Source organism: Tursiops truncatus, chromosome 7 (genome assembly GCF_011762595.2).
Source record: "Tursiops truncatus isolate mTurTru1 chromosome 7, mTurTru1.mat.Y, whole genome shotgun sequence".
Taxonomy (NCBI): Eukaryota; Metazoa; Chordata; class Mammalia; order Artiodactyla; family Delphinidae; genus Tursiops; species Tursiops truncatus.
Genome location: NC_047040.1, coordinates 57,753,241 through 57,759,240, shown reverse-complemented (window position 1 = coordinate 57,759,240; position 6,000 = coordinate 57,753,241).

The window sequence follows — 6,000 nt, the reverse complement described above, 5'->3', positions numbered from 1 at the left end:
GGGGCGTGGTGGGGGCGCTGGCGCGCGAGGAGGCTGCAGGCCGGGAGGCAGGGCACCGCTGCAAGAAAAAGTTATTTACGCGTTATTGTCAGGCGCACCCGGACAAGGGGGGACCCGCTAGCCCTCGGCGAGCCGGCACTTGTCGCTGCCATCTGTGCACTACGCGGAGCGCGCGCGGGCGCCGGTACCTGCGAGGCGGGGAAGCTTGGCCGCGGCGCAATGGCAGGAGGAGAGGCGGCGCCGCAGTGGCGGCGGCGGCGGCGGCGGTGGGGAGAGGAGCAGTCTCGCAGAGCGCCCGGCGGGGCGCGCTCACTCTGCATCCCGCGGCCTCGCAGACGCCATCTTGCGATAGCGTCTCCCACAGGATCTGCCGCCGCGCCTCCTCCCGTCTCCCCCTAGGGCGGCGTAGCCCCGTGCGTTCCCATGGCAACGGGCGCGCGCGGGCGCCGGGGGCGCGCGCCCCTCCTGCCCCGTGCCGCTGGGAGCCGCCTGAGCAGCCCGGGAGGCGGCCTCCTGGAGCCAGGGAGGGGCGGGGCGGTGTGCGTTTTAGCCGAAATCCCCGGTTTTTTCTTGAATGGGATTTGTAGAGGCGCAGAGAGGAGCTGTTACTCGAAAGGAGAGTCACTGGAGGATGCTCCGTGAACACAAGGACCCAGCCAGGGTCATCTGGGGATCGGGTTCGTTTGAGGATATCTCTCTCCCCCGGCGCCTCCGGGGTTAACGGAGAGTCTGGAGCCCTTGACGTGAAGCTATAGGACTCCGGGAAGGGAGCCTAGAGTCGAACAGAAGCACTGAATGTTGCTTTCCTCTCCATTTGGACTTAGGAGTCACTAAGAGTAGTTCTGGTCAGACTGTCGTCGGTTAAAAAGCATCTGAGAATACCTAAAATCATTTAAGTGTTTAAACCTAATTTCCTTCTTTTTACTTTACACCTCTTTGATGTTGCCTCAGGGAAAAATCAACATTTCTCGCCGATTGGCACTTCTTTACCACAAAAGATTGTTCCCCTGAGCTTTTTGCATTTATCTGTTAATCACTGGCAGCATCCCTCTTTCTGTGATGTTCTCTGATCGCCTCTGTCCTTGCCTTAATTAAACGAGAAGCCATATAACGCCTTGAGATTATCAGGCAAAAGATGTTACTGAAAAGCTCGGTTATGATGGTTTTTGTCGTTTTCATTGAATGTATTCAAAAATTCAGTATTCCCTAGTTGCTATGATTGTTTCCTGGGGGGTTTTGTTTTGCTTTTGTTTTTGTTTTTAACCCTCCTTTTTTCTTGTTTCTCTGCTTAGGGATTTGATACTATTTCAGCATCTAATCATGTAGATTTTCTCTTTGGTTCCCATTTCTTCCTGGCTGCATCTTTCCTCTTTTAGTTCCTCAGGTTCCCTAATGTCATTTTCCTCTTCTCTCTAATTCTTTTCAACTAATTCTTTTAAGAATATTATATCAATATCTTCTATTTAATTCGTCTTGAGGATCAAAATCGTTATAAAAATGAAAATTACTACTTCAAATAGAACCACAGTTAATTCATCATCCTTTCACAGCAGACTCAAAGATCAGAAGAAAAAGAAAAGCAGGTTGGAAGGAGGAGCCAGCCTTTTGTTTCACGTCAGTTACCTCAAGAGAAAAAGAAATAGTAAAATAATTCAACATCAGTGGGCAAATATTTAAGATGCTATATGTCTGAAATTTTCTGATGTAGTAAAAGGGCTCTCCTTTAGCCACTAATATCAGAATAAATCTTGAAATCCCCAGAATTTTAAATCTTTAATGAAAAGGACTCGATTTTGAACAGGCTTTCTGCTCGTGAAAAATTACAAACACACAGCTCATGAAGATAAATGAGACACTCAAGAAGGCTTTGTGGGACAGACTTTAGAACCGTGTAAAGATTGCTGCTGATCTGCTCACAACTAGATAAAGCAAAAACTAAAAACACCATTTACTCTCTCAATCAGAGGTCCCCAGACTTTTGGGTACCTAATTTTCCTTTGAGGGTCAATGAAAATACTGTCTCTCTTCCTAGAAAAATGTTTATGTGTATACATACAGCCACCAAACTTTTTTCACACAATTTCAGGGGGATTATAGACTATTCAGGGACCTTAGGTTAGCTTCCAGATACCCTTTTTAATCTAGGAAAGTTTTTGCCTTTATAATTAAATTTTTTAAAAATTCCCCTTTCATATAGAAGCATGGAATTTTGAACAGAAAGGGACCAAACCCCCCAATATACAGGTAAGGAATCTGAGGGTGCAGTGGTCAAAAGAGTTTCCCAGATGTGTACACCTATATAGTGGCAAAACTAATAGGAAAATCTTAGGCATCTGGTGTTCTCCCTGACCACCTCTCCCACTCTCCACCCCCCACCTATATACAGGGTACATGGTTTGAATTTTAAAAGAAAAATCTGTTTAGTATTAGAAGCAGAGTTGCAAGGGGGGTGTTTTTTCCTCAACCATTTTACATGTTTGGGTCTTCTTGTAGTTTGGGAAGTTGAATTTTGTCCAAAAGAATCTTTCTTCATGTGCTCTTCAACTCCCAACCATGTGCCCAATCAGGCTAAGAGACGCTTTTCTTCCTCTTTGTTAAGTTCTCTTTGAGAGGTAACAGAGCATCAGGGTTTTGATGCTACAGCTCAGCTTGTTGGTAATTCTCTCTATGCTTTGGAGAGATATCCTAGGGGTGAGTCAGAGGGAAATTAACAGTCCTGTGCTCAGACTTAGCCTCCCATTGTACAGCCAAGCTTTGGCTGGACCACCTTTGCACTCACTAGTTATGGCTGATCACAGCTGAATCCTAGTGACAGTCTCAGCTTGGGCTCAGGTGGGGACCATCTTCCCCTCCCCTTCCTCTTTTCCATACAAGTCTTATCACCCCCACACCCAACACATACACACACACACACACACACATACACACACACACACCCCAAGATGTTTTTAGGATACTGTACTATTTAAAACAATACAGCTGAATGTTGCCGTGTTTCCCTTTTTAAGCATCTAGCTTTCCACAAGTCTTTCTTTCAGTTGACTTCCTAATGGTTTTATCCTCTAACAAAATGCTTTCTATACTTGATCAAAGTGCTATGTCTTGAAAATAGTATTCATTTTTATAATATTGTATTATCCAATGAGGAATAGAGTGTGTTTCTATTCTCACTTAGCTGGAAATTAAGGAGTAGGCTTTCTGCTACAGATTCAATGTAAGGAAGGGTGTTAACCACTTGGGGGTGATTATAATGGGTGGTGCCTTAGACTGTTTATTAACAGGGCAAAAAATGAATGGACTTTTCAAAACATTTATGTTTCCATTCAAAGATTTAATTTTGTGCTTAAAATGTAAGCATCTAGAAGGGCCAGATTTGTCTGCTCTGTTGCTAAATAGTTGTTCGATTTTCAGACCTATGTTATACTTTTCTTATCTTCCTCATTTGTAAAATAAAGGAATGGGACTTTTAGGTTTGGCTGTCATTCTATGACATTTTAAAAATATATAAATCAACTGGATTATGGATAAAACAGAAGAAGACTTTTTTATTTGAATATTCAATATATTTCAGTGTTGGTATATCTACTGAATTTAAGCATCTTATGTTACAGTTTCATAAATACCTAGTATGACTAAGAAGTTATATTTTATTAAAACACTGATACTGTGATTTCATCTGCACTGTTATACCGATGTTATATTTATTGTATAGAGAGCAACTTTTTTTCAGGTTTAACAAGATTAAAATTAAAAAGATGCACCAAACAATCCATTTCAAATCTACTAAAAACGGTTTCTCATTTTTATTTAAGTTTTGTTGACTAAACAGAACTTAGACAACCCTTGAAAATTTTTTTCTACATTTTAAACTAATGACTTATCACAAGTGTTTTGGGTTTTCTTTTTGTTACTCATTTAGCTTCATTCCCATTGGTAAACATTGATTTGTTCCTCAGTTTTGAATGAAACAGAAATTAATTAGGCAGTTTCTGCCTCACAATAACAAGTTAAAATTATAGCACTTTATCATGTCAACACAGCTTTAAGCACCAGGAATACCAGTGCTATTAGCACAGTTCCCAAAATAGTGCAGAAGGTTTGCTGTTGAAAAAATTAGTGTATTTCTGCTGTGATAGAAAATTCTTCTATTCCTCCTCAGTTATACTGATTAAGGTTTAAATTATTTATTTAAAATATTCACTATAGGGACTAACCTGGCGGTCCGGTGGTCAAGACTCCAAGCTTCCACTACAGGGCGTATGGGTTCCATCCTTGGTCAGGGAACTAAGATCCCGCGTGCCATGAGCCACGGCCAAAAAATTTAAAAAATAAAAAATTCACAAGATGTGACATTCTCTCCTATGTTTATGTTACCAGTTGAAGTATTTATTTCCATAGTGTAGATTCATTTAGAGTAGATTTGGTCTGGGTTTTTTTGTTTTGTTTTTTTGCGGTACGCAGGCCTCTCACTGTTGTGGACTCTCCCGTTGCAGAGCACAGGCTCCGGACGCGCAGGCTCAGTGGCCATGGCTCACGGGCCCAGCCGCTCCGGCTTGTGGGATCTTCCCCGGACCGGGGCACGAACCCGTGTCCCCTGAGGCGGACTCTCAACCGCTGCGCCACCAGGGAAGCCCTGGTCTGTTTTTTGTTTTGTTTTGTTTTTTTGTTTTGTTTTTTTGCGGTACGCAGGCCTCTCACTGTTGTGGCCTCTCCCGTTGCGGAGCACAGCCTCCGGACGCGCAGGCTCAGTGGCCATGGCTCACGGGCCCAGGCACTCTGCGGCATGTGGGATCTTCCCGGACCGGGGCACGAACCCGTGTCCCCTGCATCGGCAGGCGGACTCTCAACCACTGCGCCACCAGGGAAGCCCCCTGGTCTGTTTTTAATAATGTTTTCCTTAAACACTTAATCTGGATGAACCCCCCCCCCCTTTTATCTGAGGCTTACCTGATGTTTGCATGGAAGTTCATGATTCATAAATAGCACTTTCACTGGGCAAGGCCATTTGCTTTGTAACAGAGGCAGCATTTACTCTGAATTTAAGGATTGAGACCATGAAGCTATTTAGGGAAAAAAAAGAATATTTATGTCATAAGCTGTAAAATTGGCCTTCAAGCTTAGATAATTCAAATTAATGTTTACGAGAGTTAATTGTGTTCTACTGACCACCAGAGGGTGTCTAAATTTTATCCATAAGAGTAATTTTGGATCTTAGAAATGAAGTAAAATTTGAAAAATACATAAGTTTCCTTATGAATTGAAAACTTTTTCAGTTCCCCTCCATAGTGCTTCTTATAGTAGCAGAAGATAATCCCACCAAAATTATGCTAAAAGGGGGAGGTGGCTATTGGCCGGTGGGGCACCAGTTTGGAATTGCATATTACTGAAGAGTTGCACATTACAGAACAGTGTTTGCTCAGTCTTCATTATATCACTTCCAATGTTGTAGAAGGGCCGTGTGTGTGTGTGTGTGTGTGTGTGTGTGTGTGTGTGTAAGGGTATGAAGAGAGAGGAAATTGAAATTCAAAAGCAGAATGAAAAGGTTTTCTATCCCTGACCCTGGGTAATGGATTTCTTGTTAATTGCTCAGCTTGAAGAGGAAATTTTAGTTCAGTAGGTGATAGGACCACAGATATTACCGTGAACCCTAGGTTAGAATCTTCTGAAAGCCACTGGTCCTATTTTTTAAATTTTGTGGTAGAATTTATTTTGACAGATCAAAGTGACCACTGGTTTCAAGTGATCAGGAAAAAAGAAAGGGTAAAAGAGGTCTGTTTTTGTTTTGAAAACACGTTTAAAAGAATACTTATTTCCTGGTAAATAGTATAGCAGAGCTTTTGGAAATTTTTTTATGGGTTTAAAGTCAAATACGTTTTCCAATACACACCAGATAAAAAGTACAGCAATTATGGCTCCTCTCAAGTAAAAGTTTTTGTTCTGAACTATAATCATGTTATAGTACTTTAAGCTAGCATTTCCATTTGTGTGTATTTTTCGAGG